The sequence below is a fragment of the Scyliorhinus torazame genome, chromosome 24 (assembly GCF_047496885.1).
Source record: "Scyliorhinus torazame isolate Kashiwa2021f chromosome 24, sScyTor2.1, whole genome shotgun sequence".
In the NCBI taxonomy this organism is placed as follows: Eukaryota; Metazoa; Chordata; class Chondrichthyes; order Carcharhiniformes; family Scyliorhinidae; genus Scyliorhinus; species Scyliorhinus torazame.
Genome location: NC_092730.1, coordinates 26275108 through 26289471, shown reverse-complemented (window position 1 = coordinate 26289471; position 14364 = coordinate 26275108). Strand labels below are relative to the sequence as shown.

Sequence of the window (14364 nt, the reverse complement as noted above, 5' to 3'; positions counted from 1 at the left end):
CTCCCACTCCCAGTGCCCTGGGTCGGAGAGAGGAGGTGAATCGGTCACAGTCCTGCCCCCTACCCTCAGTGCCCTGGGTAAGAGAGAGAGAGAGAGAGGGCGGGGGGGGGGGGGGGGGGGAGGTGAATCGGTCACAGTCCTGCCCCCTACCCCCAGTGCCCTGGGTCAGAGAGAGGGGGGGGGGGGAGGAGGTGAATCGGTCACAGTCCTGCCCCCACCCCCAGTGCCCTGGGTCAGAGAGAGGGGGGGACGGGGACGTGAATCGGTCACAGTCCTGCACCCACCCCCAGTGCCCTGGGTCGGAGAGAGGGGGGGGGGGGGAGGAGGTGAATCGGTCACAGTCCTGCCCTCCCCCCCCCAGTGCCCTGGGTCAGAGAGAGGGGGGGGAGGAGGTGAATCGGTCACAGTCCTGCCCCCCCACCCCCAGTGCCCTGGGTCAGAGAGAGTGGGGGGGGGGGGGAGGAGGTGAATCGGTCACAGTCCTGCCCTCCCACCCTCAGTGCCCTGGGTCGGAGAGAGGGGGGGGGGGGAGGAGGTGAATCGGTCACAGTCCTGCCCCCCCCCCCAGTGCCCTGGGTCAGAGAGAGGGGGGGGGGGGAGGAGGTGAATCGGTCACAGTCCTGCCCCCCCCCAGTGCCCTGGGTCGGAGAGAGGGGGGGGAGGAGGTGAATCGGTCACAGTCCTGCCCCCCCCCCAGTGCCATGGGTCAGAGAGAGGGGGGGGAGGAGGTGAATCGGTCACAGTCCTGCCCCCCCACCCCCAGTGCCCTGGGTCAGAGAGAGGGGGGGGGAGGAGGTGAATCGGTCACAGTCCTGCCCCCCACCCTCAGTGCCCTGGGTCGGAGAGGCGGATGGGGAGGGACGGACTCAGCCAGACCCCTGCCCCCCCCCCCCCAGTGCCCTGGGTCGGAGAGAGGCGGATGGGGAGGGACGGACTCAGCCAGACTCCTGCCCCCCCCCCCAGTGCCCTGGGTCGGAGAGAGGCGGATGGGGAGGAACGGACTCAGTCAGACTCCGGCCCCCCCCCCCCGAGTGCCCTGGGTCGGAGAGAGGCGGATGGGGAGGAGGTGAATCAGTCAGACTCCTGCCCCCCCCCCCCAGTGCCCTGGGTCGGAGAGAGGCGGATGGGGAGGAACGGACTCAGCCAGACTCCTGCCCCCCCCCCCCTCAGTGCCCTGGGTCGGAGAGAGGCGGATGGGGAGGGACGGATTCAGCCAGACTCCTGCCCCCCCCCCCCTCAGTGCCCTGGGTCGGAGAGAGGCGGATGGGGAGGAACGGACTCAGCCAGACTCCTGCCCCCCCTCCCCCCCCCCAGTGCCCTGGGTCGGAGAGAGGCGGATGGGGAGGGACGGATTCAGCCAGACTCCTGCCCCCCCCCCAGTGCCCTGGGTCGGAGAGAGGCGGATGGGGAGGGACGGACTCAGTCAGACTCCTGCCCCCCCCCCCCAGTGCCCTGGGTCGGAGAGAGGCGGATGGGGAGGGACGGACTCAGCCAGACTCCTGCCCTCCCCCCCCCCCCCCCAGTGCCCTGGGTCGGAGAGAGGCGGATGGGGAGGAGGTGAATCAGTCAGGCTCCTGCCCCCCCCCAGTGCCCTGGGTCGGAGAGAGGCGGATGGGGAGGGACGGACTCAGCCAGACTCCTGCCCCCCCCCCAGTGCCCTGGGTCGGAGAGAGGCGGATGGGGAGGGACGGACTCAGCCAGACTCCTGCCCCCCCCCCCCAGTGCCCTGGGTCGGAGAGAGGCGGATGGGGAGGGACGGACTCAGTCAGACTCCTGCCACCCCCCCCCCCCAGTGCCCTGGGTCGGAGAGAGGCGGATGGGGAGGAGGTGAATCAGTCAGACTCCTGCCCCCCCCCCAGTGCCCTGGGTCGGAGAGAGGCGGATGGGGAGGGACGGACTCAGTCAGACTCCTGCCACCCCCCCCCCAGTGCCCTGCGTCGGAGAGAGGCGGATGGGGAGGAGGTGAATCAGTCAGACTCCTGCCCCCCCCCCAGTGCCCTGGGTCGGAGAGAGGCGGATGGGGAGGAACGGACTCAGTCAGACTCCTGCCCCCCCTCAGTGCCCTGGGTCAGAGAGAGGCGGATGGGGAGGAGGTGAATCAGTCAGACTCCTGCCCCCCCCCCCAGTGCCCTGGGTCGGAGAGAGGCGGATGGGGAGGAACGGACTCAGTCAGACTCCTGCCCCCCCCCCCAGTGCCCTGGGTCGGAGAGAGGCGGATGGGGAGGAACGGACTCAGTCAGACTCCTGCCCCCCCCCCCAGTGCCCTGGGTCGGAGAGAGGCGGATGGGGAGGAGGTGAATCAGTCAGACTCCTGCCCCCCCCCCCAGTGCCCTGGGTCGGAGAGAGGCGGATGGGGAGGAACGGACTCAGTCAGACTCCTGCCCCCCCCCCCAGTGCCCTGGGTCGGAGAGAGGCGGATGGGGAGGAACGGACTCAGTCAGACTCCTGCCCCCCCCCCCAGTGCCCTGGGTCGGAGAGAGGCGGATGGGGAGGAGGTGAATCAGTCAGACTCCTGCCCCCCCCCCAGTGCCCTGGGTCGGAGAGAGGCGGATGGGGAGGGACGGACTCAGCCAGACTCCTGCCGCCCCCCCCCGCCCCCCCCCCGCCCCCCCCCAGTGCCCTGGGTCGGAGAGAGGCGGATGGGGAGGGACGGACTCAGCCAGACTCCTGCCCCACCCTCAGTGCCCTGGGTCAGAGAGAGGGGGGGGGGGGGGAGGAGGTGAATCGGTCACAGTCCTGCCCCCTACCCTCAGTGCCCTGGGTCAGAGAGAGGGGGGGGAGGAGGTGAATCGGTCACAGTCCTGCCCCCCCACCCCCAGTGCCCTGGGTCAGAGAGAGGGGGGGGAGGAGGTGAATCAGTCAGACTCCTGCCCCCCCCCAGTGCCCTGGGTCAGAGAGAGGGGGGGGAGGAGGTGAATCGGTCACAGTCCTGCCCCCCCACCCCCAGTGCCCTGGGTCAGAGAGAGGGGGGGGAGGAGGTGAATCAGTCAGACTCCTGCCCCCCCCCAGTGCCCTGGGTCAGAGAGAGGGGGGGGAGGAGGTGAATCGGTCACAGTCCTGCCCCCCCACCCCCAGTGCCCTGGGTCAGAGAGAGGGGGGGGAGGAGGTGAATCAGTCAGACTCCTGCCCCCCCCTCAGTGCCCTGGGTCGGAGAGAGGCGGATGGGGAGGGACGGACTCAGCCAGACTCCTGCCCCCCCCCCAGTGCCCTGGGTCGGAGAGAGGCGGTTGGGGAGGGACGGACTCAGTCAGACTCCTGCCCCCCCCCCAGTGCCCTGGGTCGGAGAGAGGCGGATGGGGAGGAGGTGAATCAGTCAGGCTCCTGCCCCCCCCCAGTGCCCTGGGTCGGAGAGAGGCGGATGGGGAGGGACGGACTCAGCCAGACTCCTGCCCCCCCCCCAGTGCCCTGGGTCGGAGAGAGGCGGATGGGGAGGGACGGACTCAGCCAGACTCCTGCCCCCCCCCCCCAGTGCCCTGGGTCGGAGAGAGGCGGATGGGGAGGGACGGACTCAGTCAGACTCCTGCCACCCCCCCCCCCCAGTGCCCTGGGTCGGAGAGAGGCGGATGGGGAGGAGGTGAATCAGTCAGACTCCTGCCCCCCCCCCAGTGCCCTGGGTCGGAGAGAGGCGGATGGGGAGGGACGGACTCAGTCAGACTCCTGCCACCCCCCCCCCAGTGCCCTGCGTCGGAGAGAGGCGGATGGGGAGGAGGTGAATCAGTCAGACTCCTGCCCCCCCCCCAGTGCCCTGGGTCGGAGAGAGGGGGGGGGAGGAGGTGAATCTGTCACAGTCCTGCCCCCCCCCCCCCCCCCCAGTGCCCTGGGTCGGAGAGAGGCGGATGGGGAGGAACGGACTCAGCCAGACTCCTGGCCCCCCCCCCCCCCCCTCAGTGCCCTGGGTCAGAGAGAGGCGGATGGGGAGGAGGTGAATCAGTCAGACTCCTGCCCCCCCCCCCAGTGCCCTGGGTCGGAGAGAGGCGGATGGGGAGGAACGGACTCAGTCAGACTCCTGCCCCCCCCCCAGTGCCCTGGGTCGGAGAGAGGCGGATGGGGAGGAACGGACTCAGTCAGACTCCTGCCCCCCCCCCCAGTGCCCTGGGTCGGAGAGAGGCGGATGGGGAGGAGGTGAATCAGTCAGACTCCTGCCCCCCCCCCCAGTGCCCTGGGTCGGAGAGAGGCGGATGGGGAGGAACGGACTCAGTCAGACTCCTGCCCCCCCCCCCAGTGCCCTGGGTCGGAGAGAGGCGGATGGGGAGGAACGGACTCAGTCAGACTCCTGCCCCCCCCCCAGTGCCCTGGGTCGGAGAGAGGCGGATGGGGAGGAGGTGAATCAGTCAGACTCCTGCCCCCCCCCCCAGTGCCCTGGGTCGGAGAGAGGCGGATGGGGAGGGACGGACTCAGCCAGACTCCTGCCCCCCCCCCCCCCCCCCGCCCCCCCCCAGTGCCCTGGGTCGGAGAGAGGCGGATGGGGAGGGACGGACTCAGCCAGACTGCTGCCCCACCCTCAGTGCCCTGGGTCAGAGAGAGGGGGGGGGGGGAGGAGGTGAATCGGTCACAGTCCTGCCCCCCCCCCCAGTGCCCTGGGTCAGAGAGAGGGGGGGGAGGAGGTGAATCGGTCACAGTCCTGCCCCCCCACCCCCAGTGCCCTGGGTCAGAGAGAGGGGGGGGGGAGGAGGTGAATCAGTCAGACTCCTGCCCCCCCCCAGTGCCCTGGGTCAGAGAGAGGGGGGGGAGGAGGTGAATCAGTCAGACTCCTGCCCCCCCCTCAGTGCCCTGGGTCGGAGAGAGGCGGATGGGGAGGGACGGACTCAGCCAGACTCCTGCCCCCCCCCCCAGTGCCCTGGGTCGGAGAGAGGCGGTTGGGGAGGGACGGACTCAGTCAGACTCCTGCCCCCCCCCCAGTGCCCTGGGTCGGAGAGAGGCGGATGGGGAGGAACGGACTCAGTCAGACTCCTGCCCCCCCCCCCCCCCAGTGCCCTGGGTCGGAGAGAGGCGGATGGGGAGGGACGGACTCAGCCAGACTCCTGCCCCCCCCCCAGTGCCCTGGGTCGGAGAGAGGCGGTTGGGGAGGGACGGACTCAGTCAGACTCCTGCCCCCCCCCCAGTGCCCTGGGTCGGAGAGAGGCGGATGGGGAGGAGGTGAATCAGTCAGACTCCTGCCCCCCCCCCCCAGTGCCCTGGGTCGGAGAGAGGCGGATGGGGAGGAACGGACTCAGTCAGACTCCTGCCCCCCCCCCCAGTGCCCTGGGTCGGAGAGAGGCGGATGGGGAGGGACGGACTCAGTCAGACTCCTGCCCCCCCCCCCCAGTGCCCTGGGTCAGAGAGAGGCGGATGGGGAGGGACGGACTCAGCCAGACTCCTGCCCCCGCCCCCCCCAGTGCCCTGGGTCGGAGAGAGGCGGATGGGGAGGGACGGACTCAGCCAGACTCCTGCCCCCCCCCCAGTGCCCTGGGTCGGAGAGAGGCGGATGGGGAGGAGGTGAATCAGTCAGACTCCTGCCCCCCCCAGTGCCCTGGGTCGGAGAGAGGCGGATGGGGAGGAACGGACTCAGTCAGACTCCTGCCCCCCCCTCAGTGCCCTGGGTCGGAGAGAGGCGGATGGGGAGGGACGGACTCAGCCAGACTCCTGCCCCCCCCCCAGTGCCCTGGGTCGGAGAGAGGCGGATGGGGAGGGACGGACTCAGCCAGACTCCTGCCCTCCCCCCAGTGCCCTGGGTCGGAGAGAGGCGGATGGGGAGGGACGGACTCAGCCAGACCGCTTCGCCGGGTGACCAACCATCCCAATCCTTCCGGGACCGTCTCGCAATTTGGCCGCTTGGCCCAGGTCCCGGCTCGGGCCTTCTTCCCGGAATGCGTTTCATAGAATCCATCGAATTTACACTGCAGAAGGCCACTCGGCCCATCGAGTCTGCACCGGCCCTTGGAAAGAGCACCCTAATTAAGCCCCACACCCCCACCCTATCCCCGTAACCCCACCTAACCATTTTTGAACACTAAGGGGCAATTTATCACGGCCAATCCCCCTAACCTGCACATCTTTGGGCTGTGGGTGGAAACCGGAGCACCCGGAGGAAACCCACGCAGACACGGGGAGAACGTGCAGACTCCGCACAGACAGTGACCCGAGCCGGGAATCGAACCTGGGACCCTGGAGCCGTGAGGCAACTGTGCTAACCCCTGCGCTACCGTTTCGTCCCGGAGTTCCTCGGTCCCAGTTCAAAGTCCAGGGATTATTCCTGAGCCTGTGTTGATGGCGTTCCTTCGGGTCCGCCCTGTTGGCTGTTGTGTGCGCTGTGGATCTCAGCTGGCGGTATCAGGATCGCTGTGGGTCGCACGGCTGCGGCTTGCCCCCCCCCCCCCCACCGCTCACCGCTACTGCCTACACCTCACCTGTCCCTCTCCGCCCTCCACCGATCTCAAGGAGTGATCGGCCCAACCACGCCCTCACTCCCAAATTGTGCCGCCGCCACCTCCCCTCGGCCCATCCATGGTGAACTGTCCCTCATCTTTTCGCCCAGAGTTGGTCACCCTGCCCCTGCCCCGGGGTGACCTGGTTCACCGAGAGAGAGAGAGGGGAGAGGGAAGAGTGTGTTTAAATCAGAGACAGATAGGTTCTTGATTAATGAGGGGATCAGGGGTTATGGGGAGAAGGCAGGAGAATGGGGATGAGAAAAATATCGGCCGTGATTGAATGGGAGCAGACTCGATGGGCCGAGTGGCCTAATTCTGCTGCTATGTCTTGTGGTCTAAGAGTCGCCCAGCGTCACAGAGAGAGAAATGAGGGGAGGATTCAGCCAGGCTCCTGTCCACTGGTTGGAAGAGCTGAGGGAATCGGGTAAGGACATGCCCAGGCGAACCCAGACGCTCGTGGGGAGACGGCCCGGTAAACTCTCTCACTCTCTCTCTCTCTCTCTGGGCTCAAGCGTGTCTGAGGATTGGAGACGGACGTATCCGGCAAACCCAGCCCAGCGGCAAAGCGGCTTGACAATTCCCGATCGGCTCTACTTTCAAACTGAATCGGTCGGAGAAACGAAAGGAGAAAACACTTTGAGACAACGACGGTTTTCCGCGCTGAGACGGCGTGACCGGACAGCGGCTGCTCCCTGGCGGAGTGTCGATTCTGGGTGCAGGTGGCAGCTGCTATTGCGACTTCCTCGTGCCAAAGATCATATGGAATGGAAACAGAGCGCTGTGAAGAGATCGGCACCTCCAACAATCAGTAAGATTCAGGCGCTACTTGGGAATAAATAATGATAATGATCTTTCGTGCCACAAGTCGGCTTACATTAACACTGCAATGAAGTTACTGTGACAATCCCCTCGTCGCCACATTCCGGCGCCTGTTCGGGTACACAGAGGGAGAATTCAGAATGTCCGATTCACCGGAGTCCTACGGGACTTGTGGGAGGAAACCGGAGCACCCGGAGGAAACTCACGCAAACACGGGGAGAACGCGCAAACTCCGCACAGACAGTGACCCAAGCTCGGGAATCGGACCTGGGACCCTGGCGTCAAGAAGCAACAGTGCTAACCACTGTGCTCCAATAAGGGAGACCCCTAATTTAACACAGTGCCCCTTAATCTGGACTCGCCCGTGGGAGGAAACATCCCTTCCTGATTCGCTTTCTCCGGACCGTTCAGGATCTTATAAGCGTCAATCAAATTGCCCCCCCTCTCTCATCGAACCACGAGCGCAAACCACCCCACCTGACCAACCTTTCCTCATACGACAACCGCTTGTTCCTCACATAAGAGCATAAGAACTAGGAGCAGGAGTAGGCCATCTGGCCCCTCGAGCCTGCTCCACCATTCAATGAGATCATGGCTGATCTTTTGTGGACTCAGCTCCACTTTCCGGCCCGAACACCATAACCCTTAATCCCTTTATTCTTCAAAAAGCTATCTATCTTTATCTTAAAAACATTTAATGAAGGAGCCTCTACTGCTTCACTGGGCAGGGAATTCCATAGATTCGCAACCCTTTGGGTGAAGAAGTTCATCCTAAACTCAGTCCTAAATCTACTTCCTCTTATTTTGAGGCTATGCCCCCTAGTTCTGCTTTCCCCGACCAGTGGAAACAACCTGCCCGCATCTATCCTATCTATTCCCTTCATAATTTTATATGTTTCTATAAGATCCCCCCGCATCCTTCTAAATTCCAACGAGTACAGTCCCAGTCTACTCAACCTCTCCTCGTAATCCAACCCCTTCAGCTCTGGGATTAACCTAGTCAATCTCCTCTGCACACCCTCCAGTGCCAGTACGTCCTTTCTCAGGTAAGGAGACCAAAACTGAACACAATACTCCAGGTGTGGCCTCACTAACATCCTATACAATTGCAGCATAACCTCCCTAGTCTTAAACTCCATCCCTCTAACAATGAAGGACAAAATTCCATTTGCCTTCTTAATCTCCTGCTGCACCTGAAAACCAACTTTTTGCGACTCATGCACTAGCACACCCAGGTCTCTCTACACAGCAGCATGTTTTAATATTTTATCATTTAAATAATAATCCCTTTTGCTGTTATTCCGACCAAAATGGATAATTGGTCTAATAAATGGATGGTGAGAGTGTGTGTGAGGGGGATGGGACACTGGAGGGTGGGGGGGGTGAATGGGGAGGGGGTGTGTGAGGCGGATGGGAAACTGGGGGGGGGGTGAATGGGGAAGGGGAGATGTGAGGGGGAAGGGACACTGGGGGGGGTGAATGGGGAGGGGTGTGTGTGAGGGGGATGGGAAACTGGGGGGGTGAATGGGGAGGGGAGGTCTGAGGGGGATGGGACACTGGGGGGGTGAATGGGGAGGGGTGTGTGTGAGGGGGGATGGGACACTGGGGGGGTGAATGGGGAGGGGTGTGTGTGAGGGGGGATGGGACACTGGGGGGTGAATGGGGAGGGGGTGTGAGAGGGGGATGGGACACTGGGGGGATGAATGGGGAGGGGGTGTGTGAGGGGGATGGGACACTGGGGGGGGTGAATGGGGAGGGGGGGTGAGGGGGATGGGACACTGGGAGGGGTGAATGGGGAGGGGGGGTTGAGGGGGATGGGACACTGGGGCGGCGAAGGGGGAGAGGGTTGTGAGGGGGCTGGGTCACTGGGGGGAATGTGGAGGGGGTGTGTGAGGGGGATGGGACTCTGGGGGGGTGAATGGGGGTGTGTGTGGGGATGGGACACTGTGGGGTGAATGGGGAGGGGGGGTGAGGGGGATGGGACACAGGGGGGGGGTGAATGGGAGGGGGAGATGTGAGGGGGATGGGACACTAGGGGGGTGAATGGGGAGGGGTGTGTGTGAGGGGGGATGGGACACTGCGGGGGTGAATGGGGAGGGATGTGTGTCAGGGGAATGGGACACTGGGGGGGGATAATGGGGAGGGTGTGTGTGAGGGGGATGGGACACTGGGGGGGGGGTGAATGGGGAGGGGGTGTGTGAGGCGGTTGGGACACTGGGGGGGTGAATGGGGAGGGGGGGGTGAGGGGGATGAAACGCTGGGAGGGGTGAATGGGGAGGGGGGGTGTCTGAGGGGGATGGGACACTGGGGGGTGAATGGGGAGGGGGGGTTGAGGGGGATGGGACACTGGGGGGGCGAAGGGGGAGAGGGTGGTGAGGGGGCTGGGTCACTGGGGGGGAATGTGGAGGGGGTGTGTGAGGGGGATGGGACTCTGGGGGGGTGAATGGGGAGGGGTGTGTGAGGGGAATGGGACACAGGGAGGGGGTGAATGGGGGCGTGTGAGGGGGATGGGACACTGGGGGGTGAATGGGAGGGGGAGATGTGAGGGGGATGGGACACTGGGGGGGTGAATGGGGAGGGGGTGAGGGTGATGGGACACTGGGGGGGTGAATGGGGAGGGGTGTGAGTGAGGGGGATGGGACACTGGGGGGGGTGAATGGGAGGGGGGGGTGAGGGGGATGGGACACTGGGGGGGGGTGAATGGGGAGGGGTGTGTGAGGGGGATGGGACACTGGGGGGGGGAATGGGGAGGGGGGGTGAGGGGGATGGGACACTGGGGGGGGTGAATGGGGAGGGGTGTGTGAGGGGGATGGGACACTGGGGGGGGGGTGAATGGGGAGGGGGGTGAGGGGAATGGGACACTGGGGGGGGTGAATGGGGAGAGGGGGTGAGGGGGATGGGACACTGGGGGTTGAATGGCGAGGGTGTGTGTGAGGGGGATGGGACACTGGGGGGGCGAAGGGGGAGAGGGGTGTGAGGGGAATGGGACACTGGGGGGGGTGAATGTGGAGGGGGGGTGTGAGGGGGATGGGACACAGGGACGGGGTGAATGGGGGTGTGTGTGAGGGGGATGGGACACTGGGGGGTGAATGGGGAGGGGGGTGTGAGGGGGAGGGGACACGGGGGGGTGAATGGGGGTGTGTGTGAGGGGGATGGGACACTGGGGGGGTGAATGGGGAGGGGGGGTGAGGGGGATTGGACATTGGGGGGGTGAATGTGGAGGGGGTGTGTGAGGGGGAGGGACACTGGGGGGGGATGGGGAGGGTGTGTGTGAGGGGGATGGGACACTGGGGGGGTGAATGGGGAAGGGGGTGTGGGGGGGATGGGACACTGGGGGGGGTGAATGGGGAGGGGGGGTGAGAGGGATGGGACACTGGGTGGGGGGGTGAATGGGAGGGGGGTGTGGGGGGGATGGGACACTGGGGGGGGGTGAATGGGGAGGGTGGGTGAGAGGGATGGGACACTGGGTGGGGGGGTGAATGGGAGGGGGGTGTGGGGGGGATGGGACACTGGGGGGGTGAATGGGGAGGGATGTGTGAGAGGGATGGGACATTGGGGGGAGTGAATGGCGAGGAGGGGTGAGGGGGGTGGGACACTGGGGGGGTGAAAGGGAGGGGGGGTGAGGGGGATGGGACACTGGGGGGTTGAAAGGGGAGGGTGTGTGTGAGGGGGATGGGACACTGGGGGGGTTAATGTGGAGGGGGGTGAATGGGGAGGGGTGTGTGAGGGGGATGGGACACTGGGGGGGTGAATGTGGAGGGGGGGTGAGGGGGATGGGACACTGGGGGGGTGAATGGGGAGGGGGGTGTGAGGGGGATGGGACACGTGGGGGGTGAATGGGGAGGGCGGTGAGCGGAATGGGACACTGGGGGGGTGAATGGGGAGGGGGGTGTGTGAGGGGGATGGGACACGGGGGGGGTGAATGGGGAGGGGGGTGTGAGGGGGAAGGGACACTGGGGGGATGTGAATGGGGAGGGGGATGTGTGAGGGGGATGGGACACTGGGGGGGTGAATGGGGAGAGGGGTGTGAGGGGGATGGGACACTGGGGGGGTGTGAATGGGGAGGGGGATGTGTGAGGGGGATCGGACACTGGGGGGGTGAATGGGGAGGGGTGTGTGTGAGGGGGATGGGACACTGGAGGGGGGGTGAATGGGGAGGGGGGGTGAGGGGGATGGGACACTGGGGGGTGAATGGGGGGGTGAGGGGGATGGGACACTGGGGGGGGATGTGAATGGGGAGGGTGTGTGTGAGGGGGATGGGACACTGGGGGGGTGAATGGGGAGGGGTGTGTGTGAGGGGGATGGGACACTGGGCGGGTGAATGGGGAGGGGGGTGTGAGGGGGATGGGACACGGGGGGTGAATGGGGAGGGGGGGGTGAGGGGGATGGGACACTGGGGGGGTGAGGGGGATGGGACACTGGGGGGGGATGTGAATGGGGAGGGTGTGTGTGAGGGGGATGGGACACTGGGGGGGTGAATGGGGAGGGGTGTGTGTGAGGGGGATGGGACACTGGAGGGGGGGTGAATGGGGAGGGGGGGTGAGGGGGATGGGACACTGGGGGGGTGAATGGGGGGGTGAGGGGGATGGGACACTGGGGGGGATGTGAATGGGGAGGGTGTGTGTGAGGGGGATGGGACACTGGGGGGGTGAATGGGGAGGGGGGTGTGAGGGGGATGGGACACTGGGGGGTGTGAATGGGGAGGGGGATGTGAGGGGGATAGGACACTGGGGGGTGTGAATGGGGAGGGGGATGTGTGAGGGGGATGGGACACTTGGGGGGTGAATGGGGAGGGGGGGTGAGGGGGATGGTGTACTGGGGGGGTGAATGGGGAGGGGTGTGTGAGGGGAATGGAACATGAGGGGGGTGAATGGGGAGGGTGTGTGTGCGGGGGATGGGACACTGGGGGGGGTGAATGGGGAGGGGGGTTTTAGGGGGATGGAACACGAGGGGGGGTAAATGGGGAGGGGGCTGTGAGGGGGATGGGACACTGGGGGGGTGAATGGGGAGGGCGGTGAGCGGAATGGGACACTGGGGGGTGAATGGGGAGGGGTGTGTGAGGGGGATGGGACACTGGGGGGGTGAATGGGGAGGGGGGGTGAGGGGGGTGGGACACTGGGGGGGTGAATGGGGAGGATGGTGTGAGGGGGATGGGACACTGGGGGGGTGAATGGGGAGGGGTGTGTGTGGGGGGATGGGACACTGGGCGGGTGAATGGGGAGGGGGGTGTGAGGGGGTTGGGACATGAGGGGTGGTGAATGGGGAGGGTGGGGTGTGGGGGGATGGGACACGAGGGGGGGGTGGAAGGGGAGGGGGTGTGAGGGGGATGGGACACTGGAGGGGTGAATGGGGAGGGGGGTGAGGGGGATGGGACACTGGGGGGGTGAATGGGGAGGGGTGTGTGTGAGGGGGATGGGACACTGGGGGGGTGAATAGGGAGGGGGGGTGAGGGGGATGGGACACTGGGGGGGTGAATGGGGGTGTGTGTGAGGGAGATGGGACACTGGGGGGGGTGAATAGGGAGGGGGGGTGAGGGGGAAGGGACACTGGGGGGGTGAATAGGGAGGGGGGGTGAGGGGGAAGGGACACTGGGGGGGGTGAATGGGGAGGGTGTGTGTGAGGGGGATGTGGCACTGGGGGGGTTATGGTGGAGGGGTGTGTGTGAGGGGGAGGGGACACTGGAGGGGGGTTGAATGGGGAGGGGGGGTGAGGGGGATGGGACACTGGAGGGGTGAATGGGGGGGTGCGGGGGATGGGACACTGGGGGGGGGGATGTGAATGGGGAGGGTGTGTGTGAGGGGGATGGGACACTGGGGGGGTGAATGGGGAGGGTGTGTGTGAGGGGGGTGGGACACTGGGGGGGTGAATGGGGAGGGTGTGTGTGAGGGAGATGGGACACTGGGGGGGGTGAATGGGGAGGGGGGGTGAGGGGGATGGGACACTGGGGGGGTGAATGGGGAGGGGGGGTGAGGGGGATGGGACACTGAGGGGGTGAATGAGGAGGGGGGGTGAGGGGGATGGGACACTGGGGGGGGGGGGTGAATGGGGAGGGGGGGGTGAGGGGGATGGGACACTGGGGGGGTGAATGGGGAGGGGGGGTGAGGTGGATGGGACACTGGGGGGGGGGTTAGTGGGGGGGGGTGAGGGGGATGGGACACTGGGGGGGGGTTAGTGGGGGGGGTGAGGGGGATGGGTCACTGGGGGGTTGAATGGGGAGTGGTGTGTGTGAGGGGGGATGGGACACTGGGAGGGGGGAGTGAATGGGGAGGGGGTATGTGAGGAGGATGGGCCACTGGGGGGGTGAATGGGGGGGGGGGGTGTGAGGGGGATGGGACACTGTGGGGGGTGAATGGGGGGGGGGGTGAGGGGGAAGGGACACTGGGGGGGTAAATGGGGAGGGGGATGGAACACTGGGGGGTGAATGGGGAGGGGGGGCGATTGGGACACTCTGGGGTGGGTGAATCGGTAGGGGGATGTGGGGGGGATGGGACACTGGGGGGGGGGTGAATGGGGAGGGGTGTGTGTGAGGGGGATGGGCCACTGGGGGGTGAATGGGGAGGGGGATGTGTGAGGGGGATGGGCCACTGGGGGGTGAATGGGGTGGGGGCTGTGACGGGGATGGGACACTGGGGGGGTGAATGGGGTGGGGGCTGTGAGGGGCATGTGACATTGGGGGGGGGGTGAATGGGGAGGGCGGTGTGTGAGGGGGATGGGACACTGGGGGGGTGAATGGGGAGGGGGGGTGAGGGGGATGGGACACTGGGGGGGTGAATGGGGAGGGGGGTATGTGGGGGGATGGGACACTCTGGGGGGGTGAATGGGGAGGGGGTTGTTAGGGGGATGGGACACTGGGGGGTGGATGGGGAGGGGGTTGTGTGGGGGAGTGGGACACTCTGGGGGGGGTGAATGGGGAGGTGGGTGTGTGAGGGGGAGGGGACACTGGGGGGTGGATGGGGAGGGGGTTGTGTGGGGGGGTGGGACACTCTGGTGGGGTGAATGGGGAGGGGGGTGTGAGGGGGATGGGACACTGGGGGGGGTGAATGGGGAGGTGGGTGTGTGAGGGGGATGGGACACTGGGCGGGCGAATGGGGAGGGGTGTGTGAGGGGGATGGGACACTGGGGGGGGTGAATGGGGAGG

At 66.2% G+C, this 14364-nt stretch overlaps 1 protein-coding gene across 1 annotated transcript in view; it reads right to left on the bottom strand.

Annotated features, from left to right (window-relative positions):
* LOC140399980 (uncharacterized) overlaps positions 1-14364 on the bottom strand; it is a 183638-nt gene that overhangs the window by 60513 nt on the left and 108761 nt on the right. The gene's annotated exons all lie outside the window — the stretch shown is intronic.